The 19993-nt window shown below is 35.0% G+C and overlaps 1 long non-coding RNA gene across 1 annotated transcript; it reads right to left on the bottom strand.

Annotated features, from left to right (window-relative positions):
- Nucleotides 1-14691: 14691 nt before the first annotated feature.
- LOC128234998 (uncharacterized) lies at nucleotides 14692-16922 on the bottom strand. Its single transcript, XR_008261100.1, has 4 exons — nucleotides 16784-16922; nucleotides 16322-16410; nucleotides 15809-15884; nucleotides 14692-14779 (listed from the first exon to the last, which is right to left on the bottom strand). It is a non-coding gene; the product is annotated as an uncharacterized LOC128234998 (long non-coding RNA).
- Nucleotides 16923-19993: the final 3071 nt, after the last annotated feature.

The following is a 19993-nucleotide window of genomic DNA, read 5'->3' as shown; positions in this document are numbered from 1 at the left end:
AACAGCATAGGAACAAATTCCACGAAGCCTTCCTCCCAGTAAATGTGTGGGGTTTAATAATAGAAAATGAAAATATAAAAAAGGGTGAATGCTTATGCTATTTCCAACCAAGAAAATGAAATATATACTAATCAAACTTTACTCATTAGCAAGCGTTTGCCTTGTTATTCACAAAAAAACTTCGAAAATACAAAATATTTAAGAGAAATAATTTCTTAATTAAAATAATAATTAAAATAACCAAAATTAAAATAATTGCTTTCAAACAACTGTAAATGAAACACCTAAAAAGTTATTAAATCCGTGATATTTTCTCATATTTACACGAAAACAGGAAAAAAATAACTCAATTCATTTCAATGAAATGTCACTTTAAAAAAATATTCACAAACATCCGTCTATACGTACACTATAAAAAGTATATACAATGAATTATACAAAATAAGTCTTGGATTTTTTAATTTCAAACTTTTTTTTCCTTCTTTGTCTATATGGTCAGCAACTCTCTTCTATTTCTATATCGTTAGCTAACTCATCAGCACTTTAGTAAGTGCCTGTCAAAATGGCGTGCGTTTGTTAATCCCACGTGGGCTATCACGTGATGTTTTAAGCGGGGAAACTGCACAGGGGATGAGATATTTGTGTTACATGATTGAATGATGCGCTTTGAGTGGATAGCAACTCATTGTTTACGTTTCGATATTCATTCATTTTTGGGCGCAGGGATACTACTTTAATATTATCTTTATCTGAGTTCAACAAATTAAGTCATTAATATAGATATTGTGTTATGATTGCTTCTTGCTTTGTAAAATCTAGCTCGGTTATTGGAAACATAGCTTGCAATTTATATAGTCCGCACTTTCTCAAATTAAATTATGGTGGTAAAGAGGCAGACGACACGTGTTCTATTAATAGGCATTTTATGTTGTGAGTGTCGAGTTTGTGGCTACACTGAACAGGGTTGAAAACAGCCCTGTTCAATATACGGATGCCTGCCACCCAAACACCTGTACACCACAGGTGAAACGATAATGTTCACTGTTGTTTAAACCGGCGTATAACAAAAACAATTATGAATTTGTTTAAAAAGTTACAAAGGGCCATAAAGAGACCGGTTTTGGAGATAAAAGTACAAATGCCAAGTTGCCCTTAATCTTTAACCAAATTTTCAATCAAGTCAGTCAAGAGCCAGAATGTTTTTTTATGATAATATGGAGTTATGTAACCTATTTTATGATGGCTCAACAATTGTCTGAAGTTTCAAGTGAACTTAATGAAGGTTATAAGAGTTATGAGTGAAAATCCCAACCTGCCCTCATTCTGACATAATGTGCCCTAACATGTTAACCTAAGTTCCCATGTCCATCAGGGGCAATAATTTTTATCAAGGGGGATATCGAGTCATCTTACCTCAATGTGTGATGATCCTGAACAACTATGTGATGCAAGAAGTAAATGAATGTGGTTAAAAGTGAAATTGTAAACTTGCCTTAAAATGCCAATGTGAGCTTTAACTCAAATAACCTGTCTAGCAATGCGAGTTTAAAATCAATTATTGTAACTTTCGAAATGAAGGTGTTTACAAATAGATACTTATATGTGGCTTTATTTCATTACTTTGGATACTTTTGTGGCTAAAATCTCTTCGGTGACTAGCCACTTATCAAAACAAATTGGACATTATAAAATGCACCTATGTGGCTAGTTCAGCCAGATTGATGTTATAGCCACGTTGTGTAAGATGTTTGTAGTTTCCATACGATGGAAGTCCACAAAGTAGTCCAAATGCATGTATGTACAGTTGCCTCCCTTGGATTGTTGTTTGCTTTCAGCCAATCGGACGTAAATACTCCGTACTCGGTCATCTCCGGGAGTCTCGTGAACACTCGGGATATTTATCGGAACACATTGGTCATATTCCGAATCGATAATTTCGTGTATTTCCGCTTATTAATTTCGTTGATGTATCCTGTCCACTCGCGAGGAAAGTAGGCGCCTGTTGAGTTTTGGAAAATTGATAGAAAGAAAGAAAAAAACGCGTTCAAGGTAATAATATTTTTCAAGGAAATGCGTAGGAACAAGTTCAGTTTTTTGCAAAAAACTCATGAAACTATTGTGTCTTAGCCACATTGTATGGTGTCGTGTTATTTCGCGGAAAGACACATTGTGGTAGATAAACGTGCTTCCGTTAGCTTAGCTCGCATGGAATGATGGGTAAAATTGAAGTGTTTCAGTTTTGTTTAATTGTCTTTTTATGTGCCACTGTTACTGTAATAATTTCATTTTTCTCTATAGTTGGAAAAATATTCGAATAAGAAAGGTAAAGAAGAATAACAATGGAACTGTGGAAAAGAGAAAATTGTAAAAACAATGAATTGAAAAGAATTTGGGAAATCAGGTGCAAAATGATTTAAAAAGAGTTAGGAGAAACGTGTTTAACATAAAACACCAATATCGAGCAATAAGAAAGCTTAGATAATCACTTGGAGATAAAGAAGCAATTGTCCATATGGACTTCTCAGAAAATTATTCTTGTAAATGTAGATCAGAAATACAGGGAATGCACTTCGGAGCCTCCCAGAGGCAAATTTCCCTTCACCCTGGCATGATATACTATAGATATACCAGCCAACCATTTACCACATTATCAGACAACATGTTTCATGGTCCAGCAGACAAATGGGCTCATTTAAAGCCAATTGTACGAATAAATGCTGAAATAAAAAATATTGAAAGGATCCACTTTGTATTTGATGGAGCTACGACCCAATACAGGTCCAATAACAACTTTTTCTTGCTTTCAAAAATCATTTTTGAATTCGGTTTTAAGTCAGCAACATGGATATTTTGGGAGGCTGGGCATGGAAAGGGTGCTCCTGGTGGGATTGGTTCGTGTGTCAAACGATTAGCAGACTCTCTTGTTTTACATGACAATCAAAAGATATCACAAAGGCTGCTGAGCTCTGAGAAGGCTTGACGAAGCTAGGTACAAAGATTGACCTGTACGAAATAGAACAGACAGACATTGATTTATTCAATATCTATAAAGATGCCAAGATTACAACAGTTCCTGAAACGATGAAAATACATCAGGTAATTTATTTTTATTTTGCAATAGTGCATTTTTATACACGTTCATCTAAAATGAAAATACTAGAGGTGTCATAATAACAGGTTAACAGTTTATTTAAGAAAACACAAAATAATCATTTTAATATATAAATACAAAACAGAATTTCAGTTACAATTGTGTTGCGTTGAAAAATAAAATGATATTTTTTCATTGTCAGAGGCAAAACTATTGTTACTAATTTTTATTCAAATATAATAAAAACACAACATCATACTTCAAATTTCTATTTTGATTAATAAATTGATTTTACTTTCAAAGACAAATGACTAAGACTCTTACAAAATATGTATAATACAAAAAGTTGTTAAGTTTTTTTAACCTATAAAAATTGAAATGTTTTTTTTAGTTACAATAGTGTTGCAATCAGCCCTCTGTATATAATTTATTACAATTATTTCATTAAGTTTTACTTTGTTCAGAAAAATTTACAAACAACTGCTAAAAAATTAATGTGAACAGTTTCAGAAAGGATTACACTCGTTCATTTTTATGAAAAGAAATGTGCAAGATAACCGTTACAGTAAAAACGACCAAACCATTTTTTAATCACTACTGGTTGAGTTTGTAAATCTCAGTTTTTTTACAGTTTTTTTTAACAAAATCTTTGCGAGTTTTGGTTCTAGTAACTTTAAACTTGGCATTAATAATGTTTGGTTCAAACCTCAGCCTCTGCTGAAGTACACATTCACAAAATAGTTTGATTTATAAACGCAAAACGTTCATTTCAAGCACAGTAAATCACCATTCAATCGGTGTAATGGAGTATGTAAATCCCGATCGCTTTTAAAATTATATTTCATCTAAAAATAGATTGCTATTCCGTCATAGTTCGTTTTCATTTCTAATCAAACACAATTTGGGAATGGGAATCAACTCGAACAGAATCTAATCTTAGAAAATTTGAGTTGTGTCCCTTCCTTCAAAAATCTAAGAACATTCCTTGACCCATGATATCGATTACAGTGCGATTTAAAATCTGTGACGTCATTCCCCGCGTGCTGCATATTTACATTTCACCTGATTAGGAGTTTGACAGGGATTTATAAGAAAAATACTCACCTAAACTTGACGAAAATTCGCATTCGTTGGTAAGGCAAGCGTTTGTATCGATCTAGATCATCGAATTATTGATCGAGGTAAACAAACGCGTGATTTAACAGGTGTTCGGTATTTAAACTGTTCGGATTTACAAACTCAACCAGTATTGTGCTACGCAAACAATATAAAATCTTAACAAAGATAAAAAAAAATCTGTTATATTTTATTAATCAATAAAAGAGCAATGGTGTATAAATAAAACAGTATCTATGCTTTACTCAATAAACACAATGAAACTGAATGTAACTGTTTAACATAATATGAGGTTGAACATGTCATTTTTTTTGTTAAAGATGCACTCTTACTCCCAGATAAAATTTACCACCATGAATAATATTGTTTTAATATTCAAAAGAGGATGAATAAATGTCAAAAACAATGGTTCTTATGAAGGTTACCGAGTTTAATTTGAAAGAAATGAGCATAAAACACGGTATTTCTACCTTATGAGACAATAGTAGACTACAGTAAATCTTTTAGCATTCACCAATCATTTAATATTTTTACGCTTTCTGCTATAAAACATACGGTTACAATCTTGTTATCAGTAATTAATATTTTCCATGAATGCATTATTTCAGTAAGTAGTTCAAGTTTTATAAGTCAAAATTGATGTTTATTATAAATGTGTGTGTATTGATTTTGAATAAGAGTGTCGCTTTAATAAACTAATTGCAAAAGAGCATAAAATCAAAACCATTAACAATTCAAATGACATAATTACATAATATTGTATAACATTTCATTTCATCATGGAATCTCACTTAACCGTAATATTTGTTTGTTAATGTTGTGATGAATTATTTGTTAAACTGACATTAAATTATGTGTTAATGAATAAGAAAATACAATATGTGAAAAAATAATTTCAATTTATGAATACACAAATATGACCAGTAAATGACCGATAGAACACCTTTGTCTTCATTTCATATCCCCGTTATATAGCCTTGCATAATACAGTCAATAATTGGTCTTATCAATGATATTAAATCAGTACAGAAACATGCTGACTGGACCCCACAAGTAAATATAGGCTTATCTAATATAAATGCACAAAGGTGTCTAGTTTGGTATAAACAGTACTGGTATATGCACTGTCTTACAAGTAAGTCAATATAAGACATATGAATGACAGAGTGATTGCTTAAATAGCTAAATACCTTTGTGAAATATAATCCCTTTGGGTGCGCCCATTGACATCGACACCTAGGTTGGTCACTTGCGATATGTCATCATCCCTCGTATGTTTGGCGTCCATACACATCCCCATGCTCAAAACCAAATTTGTGCAACATTGCACATGCGGCAACATAAACAGCCGCTCTGTCGGATTTCGTTCATATTCCTTAAGAACTGCAAATCGCCTCTTAAGCAATCCAAAAGTTTGGTCTATGAGGACACTGGTGCGGCACAAAGCTGTGTAGAATCTGAAAAATATCAGAATTACTTCAAGGCTGCACAAAATTTACTTTTATATTATTTGCCTACATTGTGTTTGATTTCAAATGATTTAAATGTTAGTCTTCTTGTTTTTGAAGATGAATTCCTTAAACAAAATATTAGGTTGAAAAAATGGTCCTTACATAAAGTTTCAGTCCTATGAAATTTTGCAGATTCAAGTTATCTTTAAAACCGTCTTTGGCAGGCTAAGAATATTCCGGCATGCGACGTCTCTTTCTTTAAATCTTTTACATAGGAAATCATTGGAAGAAAAGTTCAGCTAATACATGTCTTTTTTATTTTTTAAGCAATAGAAAGATCCAGGGCGGGTAATCGACCAGCACTGTACCATTTCAAATGTAAACAAAAACCGGCCATCTTGGATCTAAAAAGGTGTTTTTAACTATTTCTCCGTTTTTAGAATCAACTTGAAGAAGAAATAAAGTTATGAATCTGCTCCACACTTCCCCACATCGTTTGGTACCTACGTCGAGTAGAAACTCATTTTAGAACAAAAGTTACATGTGCATGGTAAATTTAATCGACGTGGAATGGTCACGATTTGACAGGGTAAAGCGCAGTGCATTTTGCTTTTCTCATCGTTTTTTTGTACAGGAAAGTTATGTCATCGATAAACTCTCCAAATATATAGTGCCAATTTACATTTCATGTTCAATGACAAAGTTCCAAATCGAACCAAGCACTATTATTCAGTTAAATTGTCCTATTTTATTTTTGGTACGGCGCAGTGCTGTAAAATAAAGTGCAGAGCATTTTGCCATTTCTCACTGTTTTTTGTCCAAGAAAGTAATTTTGTTGGTAAACTCTCCAAATATGTAGTGCCAATTTTCATTTCTGTTTAAAAATTAAGCATTTTTCGCTACGCAGCTAAAATTGTAATCAATTTTCAGCATGTAATACAAAGGAACTGTTTGTTCTTAATACCACGATATCTGTTTAATATCTAGGTGCAACCACCACCCACGGAGATGATAAGAACTCATCCGACCGGTGCGACAAACAGTTCAGCCCTGATTTGATCAAACATAAAAAGCCAGTGCACGGGTTGAACAGTGATGGAAACTAACTTTGCCAGCATGGTTTCCCGTTAGGGCAACCAACTTTTGGGTTTGGGTTACATATTTTTAGCAAGAATAGAACAATGTTAAATTTTATTTCCTTCTTAAAACCATAAAACTAACCATTCACGACTGAGGAACAACCCGAAACAAAAGAGTTTGTACATCCTTGTACAATACAGTTTTCACACTGCATACCTTTTTCTTGCGAGTTAAGAAGCCATGGTCTGTTTTCCTTCCAGGTGTTTTGGAATTCACGTATCGAGCGATTTCATTGGATATTACAATAGCACCGAGAGGGGTGAATGTATTGATCATTTGCTCGAAGCGAAAACAAGCGTCTGCCGTTTGTTTTGATCTGTCGTTTTTACGACAGGAATAATTGCAAAATGAAAAAGAAAACGTGCTCCCAAAAAACTTATCGCCCGGCCGGACTAACATCTGAGACCATTAACTCGCCCGATCTGAAAATAACTCGCCTCGGGCGAACGGGCAACCGTTAGTTTCCATCCCAGGTTGAAGCAATTCGCTTGCGAGTGTTGTAAAGAAACTGCCCAGAACACCGACCTAAAGACACGTAGATGGGCATTTCAGAGATAAAAAATACATGTGTGTAAAGCTTTTAAATTTTCTTTTGGTTGTCAAGGCATAGGAAAGCATGTTAGAGAAAGTGATTTACAGATAAAGATGTAACAGAAAAACACTGATACGTTAATATGTTTAAAAATGCTGTATTTTATACAACCCGATATCGGCGATGAGTGCGTTTAGTCCCACGAGGGCATTGTTTGAAATTGAAAAATGTGAAAATCGAAAATGAAAATTTAGAATGAAAATGGAAAATGAAAATCGCTAACCCTAGCTCGTACGCAAGGTCAAAACAACATCACAAATCATCAGAAAAAAAATCAGCGTCTTGGTGTAATTCATTTCAAGTTTTTATTTGTTATTTTATGGAACAAGATAATTGTCACAATCAATCGAAAACTTTCTCCATCCACGTCAGGGTTAGCCGGCCAAGATCGCAAGATTGTCATATCGGTGGAAGAAGCATGACAAACAATAGTTTCTCATTCGCACTTTTGGTGGCGTTCCATCAGCCTTACAATCATTACAGTACCACACATATCGAAAACAGTTTTGGCAGTAGCCAGCTGGAGGGAAAATGTTCAATAGCTCATGTCGTTCACAAGGTTCTACGGTAAAGACTCCAGCACAACACAATTGGCATTCCCAACAAAACCATTTAAAATAATCATTGTACTGTAGTCCAGCAAACCCAACGATGTCAGTATATCGTTTTGCCATAGTTAGTGAAAAGTACAGTCACTGCTGTGTGTTTAAATAGTTTGAAGTGCTATTAAAAGCGTATACATTATTTCTCGAACTTGCATTCGTCAACTTTGCTAACCAATGTTAGAAATTTGAGCTAACTAGCGTATTGCGGTTGTCTACAGCATAACTGTGTGAATCAGAACTGGTAGTGTTTGAGTGATTAGCACAGTTCACCTTACCGGAAAATGAAATAATCAGAAAGCAAAAATACAAATAATTGTTTACGATTTATTCATGAATTTGATATTTTCCAATAACAACAGTTCTGCAAAAATAGCATTTACTAGTTTTGATTGAACATGCATGACAAGTCAAATGGCCACAAGGCGTAAGCACAATACACTTTTTGTCCGTAACACAAATTTGACAAATGTTTTTTTCATCGTTTTGTAGTTGCAACTCTTGTCGCGTTTCTTCTTTCATGCTGAGGTGATGCCAGAGAAGGTCTCCTAGTGTGGTGGTCCTACGAAATATCTTGGATACTAGTCGCATGTCAGCCAAAATGTTAACTTCTTTCTCCCTACCACAACGTTGTGAAATGTTGTTCAAGTCTGTTTTTAAATTTTTAAGTCATTTTTTAGCTTTTGAACCTGTGACAATAGGTCTCCGGTCTTCTGTTTCGGTTTGCACATCTTGTTTGGAGATTTAATGAAATCGCTGTATTTTGCAATATTTTCACACATTTGTGAAGTAGTAAAAGAAATTTTCTTAGCACGTCCAAAGTGCGCTTGCTACTCCGCGTACTAATGAATATCTTTATTTGCTGCAAGTCAGATTCACAATGTTTTACACGATCAGCCAAATTGCTAGTTAAGCTTAACGTTGTATCTGACATGTTTGACATCAACTCAAGAATGAATAAATGACTGAGAAGTGAAGATTATAAAAGCTTGAAATTATAATGCAAAGGAAACATGAGTTTTTTCTTATGTTTGAAAATTTTGAAAAATATGAGATGAAATTTAAAAATTGCTTTCACGTGAAAGTGAAGTGAGCATTGCAGTTTGAAGCATTTCAAAAGACGAAAATTTCTCATATACAACTAATGCTTCTAATTTCAGTTTAATTTTAATTCAAAATGTAAACAGATAACAAAGTTCAAACATGCATAGCATACATAACATTGCAAACATATCAATATGCATAATTATACACAATTGTTTGCATGAAATCAAACACAAGCAAATGTTTACAATTGTTATAATGTCAAACATTCAATGTGAAAAGTATTTTGTTATGCAATGTGGTCACTCCCTGTTTTTCATCCAGACTTGTGACTGGCATTGGTCAGGTTACCCACGGCATCAGCGAGATCGGAAAATGGTAACTCTGAGCCAGAAACCTATTTTCCTAGTGTCATACACTACGCAAAATCAGCACCCATTAGAGGCCTTCCAGGCGACCTTCTACAATTTGTTACACCTATAATGTAGAATGCTGGACTACTCGGGTGTAACAAACGGGGTATTGCTGACTCGTTGTAGGCACAACGCCGAACTAATGATCTCAGATACATGAATGGCTATACTGAAGCAAGAATCGAGTGCTACAGCCGCATTGATCGATCAGTGAACGATTGGAAATATGCTATCAACTTCAAGTACCCAAAACCACAAGCTAGGCTTGAAAACTCGAAGACTTATTATGTCTCCACCTCTCTGGGGGAGACATATTGTTTTTGCCCTGTCCGTCAGTCCGTCAGTCCGTCCGTACGTCACACTTCGTTTCCGATCGATAACTGGAAAACCGCATGACCTAGGATCACCAAACTTGGTAGGGAGGTTGGTCGTGAGGTGTAGAGGATCCCTATTGTTTTTGGGGTCACTAGGTCAAGGTCGCGGCGACCCCCAATATAAAAAACATTTCTGCTCAAAATCTTGAGAACGGTTTGACCTAGGTTCACCAAACTTGGTAGGGAGGTTGGTCATGAGGTGTAGAAGATCCCTATTGTTTTTGGGGTCACTAGGTCAAAGGTCAAGGTCGCGGCGACCCCCAATGTAAAAAACATTTCCGCTCAATATCTTGAGAATGGTTTGACCTAGGTTCACCAAACTTGGTAGGGAGGTTGATCATGAGGTTTAGAAAACTCCTATATTTTGGGGGGTCACAAGGTCAAAGGTCAACGTCGCTGTGACCTCTAATGTAAAAAAATATTTCCGTGCAATATCAGGAGAATGCTTTGATCTAGGTTCACCAAACTTTGAAGTGAGGTTGGTCATGATGTCTAGATGATCCCAATTGTTTTGGGGGTAACAAGGTCAATAGTCAAGGTCGTGGTGACCTTCCATGTAAAAATCATTTGCGTGTAATATCTTTGTCTCCCCCATTCATGGGGAGACATATTGTTTTTGCCCTGTCCGTCAGTCAGTCCATCAGTCTGTCAGTCAGTCAGTCAGTACGTCACACTTCGTTTCCGCCCAATAACTATAGAACTCTTAGACCCAGGAACTTCATACTTGGTATGCTAGTTGGTCATGACTAGTAGATGACCCCTATTGAATTTGGGGTCACTAGGTCAAAGATCAGGGTCAACGTGACCTTGAGGTGAAGAAACGGTTTCCACTCAATAACTAAAGATCCTTTGGGTCCAGGAACTTCATACTTGGTATGCTAGTTGTTCATGACTATTAGATGACTCCTATTGATTTTGAGATCAAAAGGTCAAAGGTCAAGGTTACCTTTAGGTAAAAAATGTTATGTTGGCAGTGCCCTTTAGCTTAAAAATGGTTTCTGCTCAATAACTAAAGAAAGCTTGTACCCAGGAACTTCATAGTTGTTCATGACTAGTAGATGACTCCTATTGATTTTGAGATCAGTAGGTCAATGGTCAAGGTCACCGTGACCTTGAGGTGAAGAAACTGTTTCCGCTCAATAACTAGAGAACGCTTGCAACCAGGAATTTCATACTTGGTATGCTAGTTGGTCATGACTAGAAGATGACCCATATTGATTTTGAGATCACTAGGTCAAAGGTCAAGGTTGCCATGACCTTGAAGTGAAGAAAAAGTTTCCGCTCAATAACTAAAGATCCTTTGGTTTCAGGAACTTCATACTTGGTAAGCTAGTTGTTCATGACTAGAAGATGACCTCTATTGATTTTCAGATCAAAAGGTCAAAGGTCAAGGTTACCTTCAGGTAAAAAATGATACGTTGGCGGTGACCTTAAGCTTAAAAATGGTTTCTGCTCAATAACTTAAGAACGCTTGTACCCAGGAACTTCATTCTTGGTACGCTAGTCGGTCATGACTAGTAGATGGCCCCTATTGATTTTGAGATCAGTAGGTCAAAGGTCAAGGTTGCCATGACCTTGAGTTGAAGAAATGGTTACCGCTCAGTAACTAAAGAACACTTGCACCCAAGAACTTAATACTTGGTATGCAAGTTGGTTATGTAGATGATCCCTATTGATGTTGTGATCAGTAGGTAAAAGGTCATGGTCACGATGACTGTGAGCTGAAAAATGGTTTCCGATCAATAATTGAATAACGCTTGCGCCCAGGAACTTCATACAATGCAAACTTCGTTTACATTTTCCATGATTAATCAACAACACTTTCTTCTCTTCACTATTTAATATAATCGAATAAACCAAACTTCACTGTTGGTTTGTCTCCAGTCCAAAGTTACAAATTTCATGTCCATCATTTATTTTTTCTCAGCTACGACCACACAATAGGGGAGACAAGCGCTTTTTCAAAGAAGCAATCTCTAGTTTCTCTTTTGATCTAAGAGAAGGCTACAGAGTTCATTTTCAAACACACCTCTTAAGCACATAGAGGTATATTTGCTCGCTTTACTTGCAGGCAGGAAATGCTTACTATAATCTCAGAAAGCATTTCCTTTTATGTATCGCACCTTGTGAGCAAAGAAGCGATTGAATTTTGAATTTTGAAAAAAACTGAGGCATCGCTAAAGGCAACTACTCGACAGGGCACACTTAGGAAGAAGCATCCGATTGCCTATGTTTCCCCTCTCATTGTAAAGACTGTGTGGACTGTCGGACCACGGCGATACAAAGAGGTTGCCACTCCCTATTTTTCATTGCCTGTAGCGTGACATGGTGAACATGAGCGGTTCCTAGTATTGGCACTGTACACCACCTTACACCAATACTAAGCTGGTCTAACGACACCTCCATACTCATGCTAGCCTTTAAATTACTTTTGCCAAATCATTTTGCTGAACGAAAACATTGCCACATATCAATGTTCGGTCGTTCAAAAGGAATGTTTGTGATAAATGAAGTTTTGCACTTCGAAACCAAACTAAGAATGCAATGAACCTAGTCAGGGTTGCCAGCGGACTTGAAAAGTCAGGGAAATTGGGTATTTTTTCAAGGTCAGGGAATTGTCAGGGAATTTTGAAATTTGGTCAGTGAAAAATGAAAATCCTGAAAAGTCAGGGAAAAATTATTTCAAAGGTCGAAAAATATACGCATTGAAGGTCTTTCTTGGCTATGGCAGTCTTTAGGCATTTAATATTTGACTTTATCACTTTCACAGTTAAGCATTAAATTCAAATAACAGTAAACTGTGATATTAAGAAGCATTATATGTTAACTTAGTGATTATAATACCCATTATTTACCTTAGAATGGCCAGTCATCTGTTGAGAGGGGGTTCTCTGACAATAAGGAGCTATTGAAAGGGAACATGAATAAGCATACCCTTATTACGTACAGACAGGCTTATGATGGCCTCAAATCCCAGGACAAGCCACTCTCCGAGTGTGTCAGCAAGGAGTTACTTCAGAGCTGTAGGCATGCTTACCATAGGTACAGGACTCATGCACAGGAAACAAAGGTAGAGGATGAAAAGAAGCAGAAAGACAAAGAAAGGGAAGAAACTCAAAGGCAACTGGATGATGCAAAGAAGAAAACGGCAAGTCTGAGGAAGATGGCAGATAAATTGGTTGTTGAAGCTGATGAACTGGCCAAACAAGCTGAAACCAAAAACAATCTGCAGTTACTGGTCAAATCTAATGCCCTGCGGGAAAAGTCCCATGGAAAGAGAAAGGAGATGGAGTGTGAAATTAAGACAGCTGAACATCTAGAGAAGAAACTGAAACAAATGTAATGTTACAGTCATGCCTCTCATTGTATTCTGTATTGGTCTAGCTATTTCTGTGCATGATCACTAGAAGGGCTTTTAATTACTAACAAAATCTAGTCAGTATACATGTATACCAAACTACCATATTGGCATATAACCTGCTTTGCTTTTTGCTTTGACACTAAGAAATTGTACAAGAGGATTTGTCTTGCAAACATGATGGAAACTGGTTAAATTATGCAATGCTATGTGTTTCACACTAACTTTTTTTCACACTTACTTACCATACTCATTCAAAGTCTTTAATTTTATAGTGATTATTTCATGATATGCCAAAATGAGCCCTATGTTCTTGTTTTCATGCTAATGTTTCACATGTTTCACTGACCAACAGTCACACTGTGTTTGAATAGAAATAGTTAAGAATAGTAGAACACTATGTTTGAATCATTACTTTGATGTACAATGTAAATGTTTTATATTTTGGAAAATAAATACAAGTTTACATGCAAAAATATAATGGGAGGATTGGACGGCTATAGGGGAGGTCAGGAGGCCGTTTATGTGTTTGACGATTTTGGTCAGTGAAAAACATGAATTGGTCAGTGAAAAGTCAGGGAAAAGTCAGGGAATTTTATTTCACCAAAGTGCGGGCAACCCTGCTAGTACATTTCACTGGTATTTCAGTACGAATCTATATTCTAACACTTTTGACTAACATTTTTTTTTAAAGTGCTTGATCTTGCAATATTGATTTCAATTTTCATTCAAGTTAAACTTTAGACATTGACAAAACAACAGGCTTGCATCTTAAACCGCCGCATAAAGGACATTGAGAAAGGAATCTCGTCGACCCATGCTGGCACGAGCAAACAAATCATTTTGTCAACAGCATTTCGCAATTATGAAACATTTTGCAGTGCACATTTTGCTCTTGTTACCAAGCCGGGAGAACAAACTCCGTCGAAGATCAAACTTCTCGGCTGGTTTTGTAACACGTGCACACTATCAAAATGTTAACCATTGACCAAGTTATGCTCCAACCAATATCGTAATCAATATGACAAGACCAAAGCTTAATAAATTTATAAATTACAAGCAGCTTTACTGCTAAAATTTTGTTCAATCACAAATGTTCCTCGGTTTCAGCCGTGACCAAGTCTGGCTGTTTCTCATAAATAAATATAGTGAAAAACCGTTTGACTGTGGTTTCAATGAAAAAAATCGACAGACCAAAATGTAACCAATTTTATGAAAAAAATGTGTTATCTTTCGTGAACAATATTTGGATGGCCAAAAAAACAAACAACTACTCACAATAGCAAACAAAACCCGCGTTACTAGGGTAAGCAAGACAGCACAAACATAAAAGCAAACAGATAAATCAGTATTTCTCCATTTAAATTTCATTTTCGAAATGATTTACTGTATGTTAAATTTTAAAACACGAAATACAAGTGTTGGAGAATTACTGATGAAAAAAAAAGCAGCGGTACAAAGCACATATAATACAAACAGCAATTTAAAACGAACAAGTGTGGATAGGTAACTTTTTTCAAATAAACAATGACATTTCAAATACATCGACGAATTTTGTATGCTGTCTTCTGTCGGATCCCCTGTGTATGGCATCTCATCTGAAAAAATGAAATGAAACAGTGTAAAAGACGAAACATTCTTACATACAATAGCAAATTAATGTTTACTCTGGTAAATTTTGGTTTCATTAGTAACATTGGATTTTTACAAAAATGATAAATGCTTAATTGCAAAACATATTAACCATTCTCTCAGTTTTGATTTACAAATGACAGAGCAGTTCACTAAAACAGTGCTTAATATCATGATTTATTTGACAACATTTCAAAATTTTCAAAATTTTTGACTTTGGATTTTCACCATAGCGCATTCGCGTTTTAGCTATATACTTACCAAAGCGCATTTGCGTTAAAGCGATGTAGTTTTTTCACACTGAGTACCCCCCTTATGAATCTTTTTTTACATTGATTTTTGAACGATTTAGTTGAATCTCAAAATTAAGCACACAAAGTGACGATGTACATATATTTTGGGGTGACGAGATTTTGGCTCGCTCGCCCGACCAAACTAAAAGACTTATATATATACTTTAAGTCTTTTAGTTTGGCTGGGCGAGGTAACCAAAAAGCTCGTCACCCTAAATTATTTGTACATCGTCACCTGGTTTGCTTAAATTTGTGAGTCGATTTGTCATAAAAAGAGTAAAATGTATGATAAGATGCTTAGCATCTTCAAATAATTTGACATTCATCTTTTGGTTTGACAAATAAAATGAGTAAAATTTATGATAAACTGCTTAGCATCTTCAAATAATTTAACATTCATCTTTTGGTTTGACAAATAATAGAGTGAAATGTATGACATATGCTAAATATCATGAATTGATTTGACACTTAGCATTTGGTTTGACAAATAATAAAGTGAAATGTATGACAAAAGCTAAATGTCATGAATCTCTTTGACACATAGCTGTAATTTTGCTACCATAATGTGAAATAAGTACAAAGAACAAAATCAAATCATGTTGGTTCAGTGTTTCAGTATATTAAAGTACCAAGATGAGTTAACTTTAATGTTCATTGTAACTTTGAGATTTGTTTCTGATGAAATTTGGTGAAATTACTTACTTGTTATTGACAGAGCAGAACACACTGCATATTGGGTGAGCTTCAGGTTATATAGGCTAGGTTACTCCTCACAACTCTGAAACAAAACATTTTATTAACAAAACTGCACATATATTGCTTGTTAGTTTAGAAAAAAATCATTCCCTTAAAAGCATTGCCAAGTGAACATTTCATCCAGATCATCTATGTTGAAATAATCCTGCAAACAAAGTACTTCCTACATACAAACAGAAACAGTAAAACTGTTCACATGCAGAAGGTATTATGTTCCCAACATTTCTTATCATTCACAACAGGAACAAAATTATGCATTTATGGCATTGGTAGATATCAAACACAAACTGAAAATGTATCTAATAGCAGTTCAATGTAATAAATCAAACACAGTGTCTGTTATAAGATAAATTATCAGTTTATAAAAATTATTCCAAGCATATTTCCAAACACACTATGCACTAAGCTTATGATATGACAGTTCAATTCATGGAATTAATTTTCAGTGATCTTACTTACTTGTAAATGTACTATCTTGGGTACTGCCTTCAACCATTTTGATCACCAGCTTTCTGACACACAGGACGACTGCATCTGAACTGCCGTCTCTGGTTTAAAAAAAAAATAATTTCAACATATTTTTCAAAAATTTTATCAATCTTGCATGATTTGCCATTTCTTATTTCTGTCAGTTTGGTCCTAAACAAAGTTAAAATCACTCAAAATGTGACATAAACAAGACAAGAGATATGAATTAACACTGCTTACTTTGTTTTCAATATATCTAACCGAGAATTAAAATTTCTAAAATCGGCTTCGAGAATGTTCGAAGCATTCTAAAACGAGCTGGGACCAATTTCTTTTGACAGAAGTTTTTATGGAATTCAATAGATACATCGACAAAACTTGCTGGTAATATGATACATCATATATTTAGACATAATTTTGCATAAAACTTTTAAACATGCATGTCATATTTACCGCAGGAAAGCTGGAAATACGACCTTCACAATTTATTTTTCAAGATGGCCGACCAGCGCACAGCGAGAACTCTGCAATATGACGTCATACATATCACGTCATATCATTCCATGAATTGCATTATTTATTTATTTTTTAAACTTTTACGAAAATGAAGAAAATACATTCATTAAATATATTGGAATTATCTTAATTGTGTATTATGTATCGTTTTATGAAATTAAACATTAGGAAAAAATAAAATGTTTGTTCATTTTCAGAAAAACGAAATCGAAAGCAGAAATATTTTCTGAAATTGGAAATGTTTAAAACCTCGTAAAATCATTTATATGTCTTTTATATGCATAAACCCGGCTTGATTCAATCGCGAAAACATTATAGAAACTATAGCTACCAAAGTCGTACCTTCAAACACAGAAAATATCCGAAAATTTTACACACAAAGAGTATTGTTTACATGGGTTCAACCGTATCCAAGTGAATACGACAGACAACACTTTCTCTTATAATAATCAGCTCAGTATAGCTTGTACCGAAAATCGTTACATTAGTCTGTGATTGTTTTACTTTATTTCGTGTTTTATTTTGCTTAAGTATCGTACTTTGTAGCATTTTACGATACATTCTGTGTACCTTTGAGGAGTTATGCATAGCGATTTGCACATATATATGACTATTTCACCATTACTCGTTTGATAACTATGAGCAAGCATAGTTGTTCTTAAAACTTAAGTGATTCCAACTAGATTACTATAGATAAACACAATAAAACACGAACAGTTCATGCATTTTATTTTGTTACTATTCATTGTCTGTTCATCACTCAATTTATTGTTAACAACGTTTTGGCACAAACTGTCTCCCACGCCTGGCGAGGAACTGGCGAAGTGCTTCGTGGTTCTGATTTTTCTCACTGTTGTCGCTGCTGCTGAGATCTTCAACACGCTTGTAACAGCACGTTTTGTCAACACTCGACAAGTCCTCATACAACAAACACACCAAACAGGGGTACAGTTCAGGGCACTGGTGGCTTGCGGCTTTCTGTTCTGTTTTCTCAGCATCCCCTTTTTTGAAACAAATCAAACACGGATATACTTTCGGGCACGTGTGCCTCTCCACACTGTCAAGTTCGTTCGGTGTTCTGTGACGCGAAGACCTTTTGCACAGCTTTCTCAAACATAATCTGATGATTCTCTTCAAACCCATAATGTGTAATGTAATTACTTGGTCAGAAGATTTTGACAAGTATGACATGAAAAGAAAAGATAAGTTTTATATATGAACTATATTCGTTCCACTCATTGCATTATTTTAAACCATGGACCATGCAATCTACAATGCTAGGTACAGTGCTTGCTACTATGTTACTATGCTTCTATTTTTCAATCGAGATAAAACAAACAATCAAATTGCATTTCAACGCATTTATTCAAAGTTAAAACATCAAAACAATTGTTTGAACCTTTTCATTCGGAAAGCACTTAATGAAGTATCATAAATGTTTGAGCGAATTGAAAACTAATGTCAATTCTTTTTTTCGCTCACAAAAATGCTTGGTTCAATTTCGTCAATTTTTACTCCCTCGTCTACGGTCTCAATGTCTTCAAAATTATCACTATCATAACAGTAACCGTCACAAACGTAGCAATTTCTCATATATCAAGCTGCCCCGTCTGGGTTGTCATCTTGCATGGATTCGATTTCGCTCGATTTTTGTTCTTCAGCATCTCGCAAATAATCTTCTGCCATCTCTATCATTTTTTCATATTCCTTGATATCATCCATGAGTTGCTGAGAAGAAGATTCGCTTTTTTGCTCGTTTTCACTGGTGTTCTCACAAGGCGTTGTTTGCTGTGTCGATGCTTGACTGGACATAATTGTTTGAGAATGTGTATGACAAGTAACAAATTTCAAGCCTTATAATATGAAAAAATAATGCGTTGTCTCCAACTATCTATTGAGTGGAGACTAAAGACGGAGATGGGGGCAGAGTAGTTATATTAGTAATTGTTATTTTAATTTTCAGGAAATAAACATCTCGTAAAGACATTTATCTTTAAAATTTCTTGAGTGTTTTATCTTTTCTTTTTTTGGTGTTGATGTGGAAGAATTTCTACAACATTTGCATTGACACATTTCTTGATCATAACTTTTCAGTCTATTGTCTATAATATTCCACACGCACCATCGATACGTTGGAAATTTCTTCAAACATGGAACATCATTACTGAAAACTATCACTACTGGTGGATCAAACTCTTTACTTTCATATTTCGTGTTGTCGAAACTCCCATATTTGATTTCAATGATCGGAAAACAATCAGCTTAAGCAAAATAACACTGCATTGGAAGACGAGGTTTTGCGCTTGAAATCTCAAACAGACAACCAGCAATTCTTAGACGAAGCTGCCTGTATGGAACTATTCATCGAAAACATTCAAGATTTTTCATGAATTACTTTACTTTTGCCATTTTACAAGTGAATATTACGAAATTCAATAAAAAGCAATTTCAAAGGATTCGTTTTTATGTTTATTTTATGTTATCATAAGTCTTAAGAACGCAAATCTCAGTACGTTGTGCTTAAACTGTTCTTTTGCGCTTTGCTTGATTCTGGCCAGATAATCGTTTCCTTCTGAGTTACTATTGTTTATTTTACCCAATCTTTTGTAGTAACGTTTTATGTTTCTTCTATTCATTTTTTGTGCCGGGTGGTTTATCCAACAAGCAGGACAAAAGCCGTTGTATTTATCAAAACAGCTTGGACACGCGGAATGTTCGAATGCACATTGTTTCATAACGAGCAAGAGATAGTCAATGTTACTGTAGCCACCGCACCAATGACAAGCTCTGAAACGTTTTCCGAGTCTCTTATCATACGAAATACATTTTGAGTTTTTTGGAACGTTGTTGTGAGTCATACTTTATTTAAAAGGTTCAAAAATATTTCACTAATATAGTGTCAAGTCAATTTCATTCAGTTTATGTAATTCAAATGTTTTGACAACAGTAACATGGCAAGTCTTAACCGTTGGTGACACAATAAACTATTGTCTATATTTGCTGCGTTTTACACATTTACGAAAACACAAGACAAAGAATATTTCATGTTTTCATGTTTATTTTACAATTGAATCGTTGTCTACAAAAACTTGAAACATCATAACACACTAAATGTCTCCAAAGTCCTGATACTCAGAGTCCCCAGGT

Source organism: Mya arenaria, chromosome 5 (assembly GCF_026914265.1).
Source record: "Mya arenaria isolate MELC-2E11 chromosome 5, ASM2691426v1".
In the NCBI taxonomy this organism is placed as follows: domain Eukaryota; kingdom Metazoa; phylum Mollusca; class Bivalvia; order Myida; family Myidae; genus Mya; species Mya arenaria.
This window is presented reverse-complemented; position numbering and strand designations above follow the sequence as displayed.